At 44.0% G+C, this 14,586-nt stretch overlaps 1 protein-coding gene and 1 long non-coding RNA gene across 6 annotated transcripts in view; one reads left to right on the plus strand and one right to left on the minus strand.

Annotated features, from left to right (window-relative positions):
* THSD7B (thrombospondin type 1 domain containing 7B) overlaps positions 1-14,586 on the plus strand; it is an 805,377-nt gene that overhangs the window by 738,291 nt on the left and 52,500 nt on the right. The gene's annotated exons all lie outside the window — the stretch shown is intronic.
* The window catches only part of LOC149445238 (uncharacterized), a 144,484-nt gene that overhangs the window by 51,594 nt on the left and 78,304 nt on the right, over positions 1-14,586 (minus strand). The window lies entirely within an intron of this gene.

Below are 14,586 nucleotides of genomic sequence, written 5' to 3' on the forward strand. Positions count from 1 at the left end.
AGCTAGTTCCACATGCGCTGCAGATACTTCCATTTAGATAGAACATATATTTGACACAGCAAAGATACAATCATTTCCTTCACTTTTCTCCCACTTTTCTACACTGCAGGGAGTTCAAGATTTTTTTTTTTTTCCTTCTGATAAATTGTATAATTTGCATTTGAGAATGTTTGGCAGCATTTGGGGGGTTGTTTAGGACTTATTAGGGATTACGTGCAGAAACTTTGAAAAGGAACAGCACAATTATTTCCTATAGCCTACAATCAGGTTGTTGCTGCATATTTGATGCTTTTTGTTTTTTTACTTTTTAAAATTTTTTGTTTGCTAAGAAGATTTAAAATGCAGCAAAAAAGCACTACATGCTTTTCTGCATCGTTTTCATTGAAGTCTAAAGAACCAAAACCGCAATGTTTTGCGTTCAAAAAAGCCCCTGACCCTTTCCAAAAAACGCATCGGGTGGAAACGTGGAGATGTGAACGTGTGCCATAGGAAATCATGTTAAATGGACTGTACTGTGTATCTGCAATACACAAAACGCTGCGGAAAATGCTTGGGTGTGAACCTAGGTGTGACGATTGTGCGCAATAGACATGGACGCTGTACGTGACAGCCATCTTCTTAGGGCCATTTTGTCTCTCTTCTCCTCTCTCCTCCCTCTTGAAATGGAATTTGTAGCTGTAAGTTGAGCAGACTTCAAAAGGGCCTCTTATCTTAACCACTTCAAGTCCGGACACTTTCACCCCCTTCCTGTCCAGGCCAATTTTCAGCTTTCAGCGGTATCACACTTTGAGTGACAATTGTGCAGTCATGCAACACTGTACCCATATGAATTTTTTTAGCATTTTTTTGAGACAGATAAAACTTTATTTTGGTGGTATTTTTTCACCACTGGGATTTTTATTTTTTTTTGCTATATAAATGAAAAAGTCCAAAAATTTTGAAAAAAAGTGTTTTTCTTATAAAATTTTGCAAATAAATAATCTTTCTTCGTAAATCTTGGCCAAAATGTATTCAGTTATCTTTTTAGTAAAAAAGAATAACCCAAATTAGTTTATAACCTAAAATTATACTTTTTCAAAGTAAATTTTTACATTTTTATTTTATTTTTTTATATTATTATTTATGTTTTTTTTTTTTTTTACATACTGTCACCCTAGCAGTACAGTGTCACTATGGTGTGGTGGGCGATGCAGATTTTTTAATTTTTTTTTTACACTGATTGCTTTTATGCCCATAAAGGCTGTAAAAGCAATCATTTCTCCTTTTCTCTGGCTGCATTCTTGCAGCCATTGAGAACTACTGTGTGAGCTGTGATTGATCACAGCTTGTCACACGGTACAAGGCTGTTGTGAATAGCCCTGTTCCATGTGACCTCTGTGATCATTCACAGATTTCACTAGTAGCAAGCAATGTTGTCAGAAGTGACATCTTGCTTATTACTATTCATTTGATCACTGATTGGCCAATCAGTGATCATATGATTGGGACCTCACACAGAGGTCCCGTACAGCGATCGGTGTTGAAACTGTCTCTAAAGCTTTTCATGCAAACTAAAGAATCCCTGTCTCTTGAAGAGTGCTACTATATACAATAATCCTCTGAATATACTTGTCTGTGGTGACAGTGTGTATTACAGACACTTATTTTATTTATTTATTTCAGGTACTTATATAGCGCCATCAATTTACACAGCGCTTTACATATATATTGTACATTCACATCAGTCCCTAACCCTCAAGGGGCGTACAATCTAAGGCCCCTAACTTACATTCATACATACACATACTAGGGACAATTTAGACCAGATCCAATTAACCTACCAGCATGAGTTATTGATAGGATTTGTGAGTTTCCTCCTTCTCTGTAAAAAGGAGGTGGTGGCAGTGTGGAGGGTTGATTGCGTAATTAACCTGACCCAGTAACAATCGCTCTCAGGCTGCTGGCACATAGATTGTAGTTCTGCAAGCTGGAAAATCTTTGTGCAGGGCGCATTTGAGAGTGGCATTGTTACGCAAGTGACAGCGCGGTGCGAGATCGGTTGGTCCTTCGGTTACGAGTTGGTGAGAAGGGCAGGGGTTGGACACAGTGTTCCGTCACACTAGGGTTAGGGAATGACATTTAGGATTTGATTGGTTGCTGTGATTAAAGTGGTTGTAAACCTCAGACAAGAAATATGAACAAAGCATATCCCTCTGTAGTGTGTATTTGTCTCAGTTAAGAGCACTAAGTGTCATTCCTGTCTGCTTTGTTCCTCTGCTATAAGTATGAATCATTTCTGACCAGTTTTTCTGACACCAGCAGAAAAATGATGACAGGGGAAGAAGCTCCAACAGATTGACAGCCTCCGCTCTGTTCCTGTGTGCTGTATAGAGGGGGGTGTCTCTTCCCTGCAATCAGCTCTCAGAGCTCTCCTCACTGAGCTCTGTAGGGTGTAATTTCAGCTTTCCGCCCCCTTTTTCTGAATGCTCAGACAAGCTTTATAAATTTTGTACTTTGAACAGATGTAGAGAAGAGAAGACTCTAGGTAAACAGGAACAACTTTTGTAGGAGGCCAGTCACCTCACTAAGTTGATGTAAGGGTTTGCAACCAATTTTACAACCAATATTGCATTTTTACTTATTTGGTTTGAGGTGTAGAAGCAATCCTCTAATCTAACTTGTCCCTTTAAAAACATATAGTTATGGAGATTTCCCACCACTTCCTGTAATGGTGACACTCTATTTATAAGACTGGAAGTATGGAAAATCTGCAACAGAGGAATAGAGAACAATAAAAAGCTGACAGAGATCTAGCATTCCCCTACTTGCCTTAAGAATAAAAACATATTTACAGGGCCATAATTTGAAGCTTATGGGCCCCAATGCAAAAGTTGTAACGCATTGAATGTGCCAAATGTAAAAGTGAAGCTAATTAAGTCCAACTTTCTTTTGATGTACAGAGAGAAAAACTGGCTCAGATTTTGCAAGCTTGTCTCCCCTGCATTCTAAAAGTGGAGCATCATGAGCCAAATTCAAGTACAAGTTCTAGACAGGTATATGAAGTTTGTGCATTCTTCATCACTTTTAGAAGACATGAGAGATGCTTTTGAAAAATCTGCCTGTGCCAGTCTTTATGAATTCCAGGGAATGACTTTCCTAAACCCTGTCTTTGGAAAGTACTAACAATGATTATTATTATTATTATTATACAGGATTTATATTATTATTATTATTATACAGGATTTATATTATTATTATTATTATTATTATACAGGATTTATATTATTATTATACAGGATTTATATTATTATTATTATTATACAGGATTTATATTATTATTATTATACAGGATTTATATTATTATTATACAGGATTTATATTATTATTATTATACAGGATTTATATTATTATTATACATGATTTATATTATTATTATTATACAGGATTTATATTATTATTATTATTATTATTATACAGGATTTATATTATTATTATACAGGATTTATATTATTATTATTATACATGATTTATATTATTATTATTATTATTATACAGGATTTATATTATTATTATTATTATTATACAGGATTTATATTATTATTATTATTATTATTATACAGGATTTATATGGCGCCAACAGTTTGCTCAGCGCTTTACAATATAACGGGAGACAATACAGCAACAGTACAGTTCAATACAAGAGGGATAGGAGGGCCTGATCCTTGGAGCTTACAATCTAGGAGGGAGGGGCTATTAGTACAAAAGGTAGTAACTGTGGGGGATGGACTGATAGGAAGAGTAGAAGATTCCATTATTAGCTGAGGGCAGGATAGGCTTCCCTGAAGAGATAGGTTTTCAGAGATCGCCTAAAAGTGAGCAGAGTAGGCGATAGTCTGATAAATTGGGGTAGAGAGTTCCAGAGGATGGGGGAAGCTCTGGAAAAGTCCTAGAGACGAGCATGGGAGGAGGAGACAAGGGAGCTAGAGAGCAGGAGGTCCTGCGAAGAGTACGGTTTGGGTGATATTTAGAGATAAGATCGGTGATGTAATTTCGGGCAGAGTTATAAATGGCTTTATACGTTATTGTTAACCACTTGAGCTCCTGAGGATTTACCCCCCTTAATGACCAGGCCTCTTTTTGCTACTCGGCGCTGCACTAATTCAACTGATAATTGCGCGGTCATGCAATGCTGCACCCAAACTAAATTTACGTCCTTTTTTTTCACACACATAGAGCTTTCTTACGGTGGTATTTGATCACCTGTGCGCTTTTTATTTTTCACGCTATAAACAAAAAAAGGCCAAAAATTTTGAAGAAAAACAATATTTTTTACTTTCAGCTATAAAAAATATATAGTAAACTCAAAGTTGGTTATAAATTTAGGCCAAAATGTATTCTGCTACATGTTTTTTGTAAAAAAAATCCCAATAAGTGTATATTGATTGACTGCAATTTACGCCATTTTTCTGCTATACAGCGCTGCGCTAGTTTAACGGACAATTGCAATACGGACCATAAATGAAATTTACATCCTTTTTTCCCCACAAATTGAGCTTTCTTTCGGTGGTATTTGATTGCCTGTGCGGTTTTTATTTTTTGTGCTATAAAAAAAAAGGCTGACAATTTTGAGGAAAAAAAAAAACAATATTTTGGACTTTTTGCTATAAAACATGTCCAGTAAAAAAAAAATGCAAAAATCAAATTTAGTCATAAATTTCTGCCAAAATGCATTCTGCGACATGTCTTTGCTTAAAAAAAAAACCCAATACATGTAAATTAATTGGTTTACGTGAAAGTTTTATAGCGTTTACAAATGGTGGGAAAGATACTGGGATTTTTAATTTTTGTTTATACTAATAATGGCGCCGATAAGCGACATATGGCGGCAATCAGCGACATATGACGGCGACCAGCGACTTATGGCGGGACTGCGGCGGACATTTTGACACTGGGGGGAACTGACTTGGGGTCACTGGCATCCCCAGTGACACCAATACAGTGATCAGTGAAAAAAAAACCACTGAAACTGTACTAATGTGTCTGGGGAGGAAGGGGTTAACATTTTTAGAATTTGCTGTGTAAGGGGAGTGTTTTACTAGGGGGCGGGGGTGTGTACTGGACGGGGGAGGGAGGGGGGAGCTGATCGAGGGAGAGAAACTCTTCTCTCCCTCTGCAGCTTGTCGGCGAACTGTCACAGAGCAGGGCTGTGTGTAAACAATGCAGCCCTGCTCTGTGTCAGTGATCACCGCTCATCGCGGGAAAACGGCCGGTAAAAACCGTCCGTGACCCGGCGGCGGAGACGCGCTGCTGACACCCGCGGGACAGGTAGGGCGCGCGCGCGCCCCCTACCTGTTTTGAAGGCAGCCGTTTTAAAACGTGCTTTTGCCTACGAGCGCCGCCCTGCCACCGTTTATATGCGGTGGCTGGGCGGCATGTGGTTAATGTTTTGAATTTTATCCGTTGGGCAATGGGAAGCCAGTGGAGGGATTGGCAGAGACTGAAGGACTGAAGGAACTTGGAAATAACAGGCAGGGTCCAGCTAGGACTGAACTAACTAGCTGTCAGGGATCTCCTCGATCCCCGCTGCGATGGTCCCGGCGCAGGCGCAGTGCACCGCCCTGTGCAGGGACACGGGCACTAGGTCCGGGCCGGCCGCGGCGTTCGAGTTCGCGCATGCGCAGTAGAAGCCGCGGCCGCCCGCTGGGCACCAATGGCAGCGCAGGGCGGGATATTTAAATGTCCCTGAGCTGTCATTTCAGTGCCTTCTGGTCCTACCTGTATCCTGCGAATCTGAACCTATACCTTGTAAGTTATTTGACCCGGATTGCTCTTGACCTGCTGATTTCTCCTGCCCAGACCCTCGCTTTGCCTGACCTCTCTTCTGAATGCCCCTTATTAGATCTGACCTGCTGTTGCTGACCTGGCGTGTGACCCGACGATTCTCTGTCCGCTCCCTTGTACCGTACCGTCCTCTACGTTACCAACTCGGCCCGTTTGACTTCGCACTTGCTCAGCCATCCATCCATCCCATCGGGGGTCACCCGACCTCCTCACATCTGGCTCTCCCTGGTTGGAGCCCCTTGCGAACACCCCTACCACTGACAGGTGTGCTCAGCAGTTGCGACCTGGTCCCGGGGGACTCCAAGTCCATCCCCACCATCAGGGGCTCTGGTGAACAAGTACCCTGGGGCTTAGACTCCGCGCTCTGGGCACGCCTGACCGGTGGAGTGCTAGTGGTGCCGCTAGGCGGTCCCTCACACTAGCACTAAACAAGAGGGCAGAACAAAGCAAGATACCAACCAACATAACTGAACAAGTTATAATGGCTATAAACTTCCACTAGATATCAGAATGCTACAGAACAATAATAGCCTGATGCAGCTCAATACAACACAGAAAAAATACATACAGTATTTAAAATGTTGTTTATGTGTACAATCTTTGCTTTAGAAAAACTGCATCTAAAGAGGCTTGGTTTGTGTAATTGAAACCTGGCAATGAACCAGTCGATGAGGAATCACTGGAATGAATCATCCACTTCTTTGTCTAAATATCACCTGGAGCTATTAAGGTCTGTAAGGGCTCGTTCACACTAGGCTGTTTTGCCAACGCTTGCCAAACGCCCCTATAGCGTTTGGCAAGCGTTGGTCCGGTGTTTGCGGAGCGTTTTTAACGCTCGGCAAACGCTCCGCAAACGCCGCATGCGCGGTTTAGCGGCGGTTGCTAGGCGTTTGCCGAGCGTTAATAACGCCCCACAAACGCCTATAATGCATTTGAGTGGTGTTACCGCTCCGCAAACACCCCGCAACCGCGTCGCAACCGCACCGCAAACGCCGGCCGGGCGTTTGCGCAGCGGCACCATAGACGAGAATAGGAGGCTTCAAAGCCTCCTGACTCGACCAGAGGCGTCCGTTTTGCCGCGACGCGACGCAAACGCTCCTGTTAGAACAGCACCATGTGCTGTAATGTGCAGAATTGGCAGAGGCGTTTGGGAAGCGGTAAAAACGCTTCCCAAACGCCTCTCTGCCGCCTGCACACAAGGCTAGTGTGAACGTAGCCTTATAGACAGGCTTTTATAACAGATAGTAACGAGACAAAGGAAAATATATAAAGTAATAGAGAATTCCACATAAACAAAGAAATAATATTTAAGGTTGTATAGGGTCGATTCACTAAAACTGGAGCACACAGAATCTGGTGCAGTTGTGTATGGTAGCCAATCAGCTCCAACCTCGGCTTGTTCAGTTAAGCTTTGAAAAAATGGAGGCGGATTGGTTTCTATGCAGAGTTACATCAGATTTTGCACTCTCCTGTTTTATTAAATCAACCCCAATGCATTCCCTTAACCATTTGACCTCCGGAAGATTTACTCTCCTTCAATACCAGGCTTTTTTTTTTTGCTATATGGCACTGCGCTACCTTAACTAACAATTGCGCAGTCGTACATTACTATACACAAATTACATTTATATCATTTTCTTCACACAAATAGCACTTTCTTTTGGTGGTATATGATCACCACTGAGTTTTTTCATTTTATGTGTTCTGAACAGGGGCGGACTGACCATTTGGAAACTCGGGCAATGCCCAAGGGCCCGGAGTTAGTAGGGAGCCCCATGAGATGCCCCTGGTACCTTTTTCATAGGCTTTTTTGAGTTTGGGCAAGGACACAGGGGCCCCATGATCCCCTATTGCCTGGGGGTGCCATGAGTTGTCAGTTCGCCCCTGGTTCTGAATGATAAAAGACTAAAAATGTTGAAAAAACATAAAATTTTTTACTTTTAGCTATGAAACATATCCCCAAAAAAAGTTACATTTCTTCATAAATTTAGGCCAAATATTTATTCTACTACATGTCTTTGGTCAAAAAAAATCCCAATAAGAGTACTTGAATTGGTTTGCATGAAAGTTCTACAAATATCTATGGTGTATATATACGATTTATTTTGTTTAGGTACTTATACAGTGCTGTCAATTTACACAGTGCTTTAAATATATATTGTACATTCACATCAGTCCCTAACCCTCAAGGGAGGGATAATCTGAGGTCCCTAACTTACATTCATACATACACATACTAGGGACAATTTAGACAGGAGCCAATTCACCTACCAGTGTGTCTTTGGAGTGTGGGAGGAAACTGGAGTTCCTGGAGGAAACCCACGCAGGCACAGGGAGAATATGTAAACTCCAGGCAGGTGCCGTGGTTGGGATTTTTAACCAACAACCCTAGTACTGCCAGGCGGAAGTGCTATCCATTTAGCCACTGTGCTGCCTGTATGTTTTTTTTTTTTTTATACTAGTAATGGGGGTGATTATTGACTTATAACGGTCCTGTGATAGTACGGCAGGCATCCTGACACTGGCTAACGGACATTGACATATACAGTAGTCAGTGCTAATAGAATACACTATTACTGTACTTATGACATTGGGTAGGAAGAGGTTAACATCTGGGGTAATCAAAGGGTTAACTGTGTGCCTAGCGAGTGTTAATGTGTTCAGTGTGTACTCTTTTATTAAAGGATGTGCCGGTTTTTGTCTCCCTTCTTCGCAGGGAGACAAAAACAAGCACATCCCCTCTGTCAGTAGAGAGATCTGTGTTCTGTACACACACAACAACATACAACACAGATCTCTCTCCTGTCACTCGCTCCAACAATCTGCAAGTCCTGGCCATGAATCATTGGCTGGGACCCGGTGATCGGCATGTAAGGGAGCCAGTGAGACTGCAGCCGGTTGGGCAGGTGTGCCCCCTACCTGGAAATGCAGAATCACGTGTGTGTATATATATTATTATTATACAGTATTTATAAAGCGCCAATAGTTCGCTCAACGCTGTACATTACAAAGGGGGACAGAACATGTGACAGAACAATACCAATACAATGCAAAACATGAGGGGATCGAGGGCCCTGCTCCTTGGAGCTTACAATCTAGGAGGGAGGGGATGGTGGCACAGGAGGAGATAGCTGTGGGGGATGGAGTGGTAGGAAGAGTGGAGGAGGTCAGCAAGTTAGCAGTGGGTGGGGTAGGCTTCCCTGAGGAGATGGGTTTTCAGGGTGCGCCTAAATGAGAGGAGAGTAGGTGATAATCTGATGGGTTGGGGCAGGGAGTTCCAGAGGATGGGTGACACCCTGGAGAAGTCCTGGAGGCGGGCATGGGAGGAGGAGACCAGGGAACTAGAGAGAAGGAGGTCTTGTGAGGAGCGCAGTGTGCGTGCTGGGCGGTACTTGGATATTAGGTCAGTGATGTAGTTCGGGGCAGTATGGTGGACAGCTTTGTACGTCAGTGTTAGGATTTTGAATTTGATCCGTTGCGCAATCGGAAGCCAGTGGAGGGATTGGCAGAGGGGGGTGGCGGAAACAGAGCGGTTGGAAAGGTGGATGAGTCTGGCAGCTGTATTCAGGATGGACTGAAGCGGGGATAGCCAGCAGCGAAGCAGGCCAGTGAGGAGGGAGTTGCAGTAGTCAAGTCGTGATATGATGAGGGAGGGAGTTGCAGTAGTCAAGTCGTGATATGATTCTGCACAGCCGACCTGCACTGTAGAAGTACTGTATATCTACAGAACGTGGTCAGCAAACGGTTAAAGAATGTTGTACTGTCTGCTGTACTATGTACTTGTATGAAAAAGTATCCTGTTCTCTTTGTATTGCTTCCTTTGTGTGAAATCGCTGCTGTTCCTGCCAGTCCCTCTGCTTTTCTATTAAAAACTGACCGGACTAAGCATTGGCAGCACAGCATGGTCAGTTATGTAGCCATGCTAGGAACTCCAATATCAGACTTGTGCTGACATGCCCCCCCCACACGCCATTCACTGGGAAGATCAGTGTGCTGCTGTTTCTCCTTCCCCAGCTCTTATGCAGCTGAGAACAGACATGCGTGACCACACGTTTTTTATATTTATACAAATATGTTTTGCCTTTCATTTCTATTTTAAACCTTTTATAAAGGCTGCCCACTTCAAACAGAGTGTAGGGAAATCTGTGACTCTCTGCTGCCACCTAAAGCTTGCCTCCCAAGGTGCGGGGTGTCAGCTCATCTCCTGCAGCAGTGTCCAGCTGGCGTGTGAAGAATGCAGAGTGGCTTCTGTTATTCTGGAATAATGGGAGCTGAAAAAAAACGTACATTTTCCAGTTCTAGCTCTCTCATTACAAATAAATACTGATTGTTGTTTTCTAAAACAGCTTGTAAGAATAACAAAGGCAAAGTGCTGGTCTGTATAACTGCAATGCAGCAGTGTGCTCTGCAGTCCACATTGTCACTGTCACTCACAGTGGGCAGCTAACCACTCAGTGGTGGGGGGGTTTTGTGTGCCTGCCATCAAACTGTTGAAGTAATGCTCATTTTTAATCAGAGGCTCAAAAAACAAATCAAAGTCAGTTGATATCCGAATTTACATTTCCAAACTTAAAGTGGAGGATTCCTTCATAAAAGTTACTGATGGTGCAAGACTCATGGAGCCAATTAAATTGTGACATTTCTCTTGCAGGCTTTTAAAGCGGTATTATTTATTTATTATACTGCAGCTTACCAATTGGTGGATGAATTTGTTTTCTTTTTTGGCTTACGTTCTTCTATTTTCCCCTGGTGATCTTGCCAGTAAGTCTGTTGTATTTCTACAGAACAAGCTGGCCTGCAGAGGATGCAGTTGGAGATTGAGACAAACCATTTAAAACTGACAGGGATACTTACAATGGTCAGCTTTTATTTATGTAAAACTTTCTGTAAAACACCAAAGGTGTGCTACGTTGGTGGTGGATGTAGAGGTGAACTGTAAACTGTGGGTACATAAGTGAGCCGTGAAGGGAGGGTGAAGAGGTGAACTATGGGCAGGGGTGATGAGGTAAGCTTTGGATGGAGGGTGCAGAGGTGAGCTGTGACCGAGGGGTACATAAGTGATCTGTGGATGGAGGATGCAGAGGTGAGCTTTGGATGGTTGGATGGGTGATGCAGAGGTGAACTGTGGGTAGGGGTGCAGAGGTGAGCTTTGGATGGGGGAGTGAAGAAGTGAGCGTTGGATGGATGATGCAGAGGTGAGCTGTGGATAAGAGGTGCAGAGCTGAACTGTGGTCAGGGGATGAGGAGGTGAGCTATAGATGGGAGGTGCAAAGGTATGCTGTGGACAGGGGGTCTAGAGGGGAGCTGTGGATGAGTGTGAAGAGTTGAGCTATGGGTGGGGGGTGCAGAGGTGAGCTGTGAGTGGGGGGTGCAGAGGTGAGCTGTGAGTGGGGGGTGCAGAATTGAGCTGTGGACGGGCTTTAGAGGTGAGTTGCGGGGGAGGGGTGCAGAGGTGAGCTGTGAGTGGGGGGTGTAGAGGTAAGCAGTGGATGGGGGTGCAGAATTGAGCTGGGAATGGGGTTTAGAGGTGAGTTGTGGGCGGAGGGTGAAGAGGTGAGCTGTGAGTGGGGGTGAAGAACTGAGCTGTGGACGGGCTTTAGAGGTGAGCTGTGAGCGGGGGGTGCAGAGGTGAGCTGTGAGCGGGGGGTGCAGAGGTGAGCTGTGAGCGGGGGGTGCAGAGGTGAGCTGTGAGCGGGGGGTGCAGAGGTGAGCTGTGAGCGGGGGGTGCAGAGGTGAGCTGTGCGTGGGGGGTGCAGAACTGAACTGTGGACGGGCTTTAGAGGTGAGCTGTGGGTGGGGGGTGCAGAGGTGAGCTGTGGGTGGGGGGTGCAGAGGTGAGCTGTGGGTGGGGGGTGCAGAGGTGAGCTGTGGGTGGGGGGTGCAGAGGTGAGCTGTGAGTGGGGGGTGCAGAGGTGAGCTGTGGACGGGCTTTAGAGGTTATTTGTGAGTGGGGGGTGCAGAGGTGAGCTGTAAGTGGGGGGTGCAGAGGTGAGCTGTAAGTGGGGGGTGCAGAGGTGAGCTGTGGATGGGGGTTCAGAATTGAGCTGGGAATGGGGTTTAGAGGTGAGTTGTGGGCAGAGGGTGAAGAGGTGGACTGTGGGTACTGCTACAGAGGTGAGCTGTGGGTGGAGGGGTGCAGAGGTGAGCTGTGGGTGGGGGTGCAGAGGTGATCTATGGGTGGGGGGTGCAGAGGTGAGCTGTGGGTGGGGAATGCAGAGGTGAGCTGTGGATGGGGGTTCAGAATTGAGCTGGGAATGGGGTTTAGAGGTGAGTTGTGGGCGGAGTGTGAAGAGGTGGACTGTGGGTACTGCTACAGAGATGAGCTGTGGGTGGAGGGGTGCAGAGTTGAGCTGTGGGTGGGGGTGCAGAGGTGATCTGTGAACATGTGGGGAGTTGTGGATGGGGGTGCAGAACTGAGCTGTGGACAGGGATGTAGAAGTGAACGGTGTGCAGGGGGTGCAGAGGTTAACTATGGACATGGAGTGCATAGGGGTGAGCTTTGGATGTGTGTGCAGAAACCATATGTAATGGAAGAGTTAATTTTACACAAATGATTGTGCTTGGCTTGTACATGTCTGTTAGACTTGCTTGTGGTACAGCAATTATAAAGCATATTCTGCGGGTACAAGAACAGAGGCAAACGCTACCGCATACACAACGTGAGTAGGCTTAACTTCCTCTCCCAACATTAGTGCAATTATGTCACATCCACAATTTTCCACACATACTGCTTTACTATTCTCCTCGGGATACCCATGAGTATCTCAGGTCTCCCACAGGTCTAGCAACGTCAGATTATTTTATAATTTGAGAGAGCTAAACAAATATCTGTACCCCTGGCCGGATGTGACTGAAAGAGGCCACTAAGATACCAGCACATAGATTTCTGCTCCCTATACATTTATGTCTTCTGCACGGCGGGCATGTCTTCTGGTTTCCTATGTGGTTAGGTTGCATGTGTTTGAAAATAAAAGAATGTAGTTTGATTGAATGTAATTTTCTTAATGTTATGTAAAATAAATTCCCGTAGACTTCAGTTGCAGTCATGGGAATAAGTCCAGATAGGAATAAGAAAAAAGCAAAGAGAAGTGATGGCACTTTGAGTTCCATATACGTTTACACCTTAAAAAAGTGTTTTTAGAAGCATTAGAGATAGATGCATCAGAAACATAACAGGGACTGCAGTATACTTCATTTACCATAAAAGCTTCTGTTAGTTTCTGGATTGAGCTGAATAAAATTTAAAGTGAACCCTCCAAAGTGGAACTTACATTTGTGACTCGTATTTAAAGATTCAAGCTCTTGGGGTAACTACCTGATTCTGGTTTCAGGACCTGTAGCTGATTCTGGTTTCAGGACCTGTAGCTGATTCTGGTTTCAGGACCTGTAGCTGATTCTGGTTTCAGAACCTGTAGCTGATTCTGGTTTCAGGACCTGTAGCTGATTCTGGTTTCAGAACCTGTAGCTGACATGGCTAAAATATGCACCACAATAATATATAAAACACCACCCAGAGGGTAATATTCCACAGTACTGGCCGCCAACTCACCACATTAGGGGCGTAGGGGGATATAACCCAAAATGGTTAGAGAAAAAAATATCATTGGTCTGGGAAAAATCCCCAGCTACTACAGCAGTTCAATCTGTCTCCAAGTGGCTTTAACCAGACTGTATTAAAATTGAAGGGGGGGCAACAAAGTAAATTCCAGCTTTATTATCACAAATACTGTATATAACAAAGAAGAAAATCAATCAATCAACACCCCTCAAGTAAATATTAACAAACCCTTCACTATAACAATAAAACCAAGATAACAATGTAACATATCTAAGTCCAAATGTACATCTTGGCCACAATCCGTGCATCCAACAATCACCTATATGAAGCCAAAAATGGCTAATCTTCTTTTAAATAAAAGCATGCACCACCCATGATCCACTCCAGTCCCTCCTCAACACTCGTTCCCCTGATTTGACCTCAACACAATTTGTATTGCAGAGCAATACAAAGCAGTGTGCTGGAGCTGACAGGGGATAAATTTGTGTTGTTTACATACAGACCTCCCCCCCCCCCCCCCCTGCCGTAGTGATACTTGGTGATTGCCAGGTGTTGGCGGGGAATCTCCAGCCGGGACACATTGATTGACAGCTGAAGCCGCCAATGACACGAGCACCCTACCCAGTAATGTGAAATCACATGATTTTGCGCAGCCCTGCCGCCCTGTAGCAGTATTTCTGCTGTAGGGTGGCAGGCAAGCAGTTAAAAAAAAATCGTACAATCTTGTAAAATTTAGATCTAGAAAACTTTTCGTGCTTTCAGATAATTTCAGACTAAACTGACCATAAACCTCTGATTTCTATTTTCAAGAAACCACTTTTGGGAGCACCCAAACGTCTACAGAGTATGTTGCTGACGTTACAAAACTATTGCCTAAATGCCTATAAATCTGGTCCTGAAATGTACATTAGTGACACCCTTAGCAGAGCTACAGCAGCAGGTGGTACACCTGAGTATGCCCAACACACAGTTTGCAATGTTCAACGGGACCTGGATGTCCTGTCACAGATTAATCTTTCAGACTATTTAAACGTCACGGACCAACGATTGCTTCAGATAAAACAGCACACTGAAACCGATGAGAGTTTGCAGGCTCTTAAATATGTTGTTCTGAATGGTTGGCCTGATTCCAAGTTGGAAGTGCCATTACTTGTGAGAGAATATTGGAGTGTCAGAGATGAAATCACCATTCAAGATGGTATACTGTA

Source organism: Staurois parvus, unplaced genomic scaffold (assembly GCF_062004578.1).
Source record: "Staurois parvus isolate SC_StPar_1 unplaced genomic scaffold, SC_StPar_1.0 ptg000735l, whole genome shotgun sequence".
NCBI lineage: Eukaryota > Metazoa > Chordata > Amphibia > Anura > Ranidae > Staurois > Staurois parvus.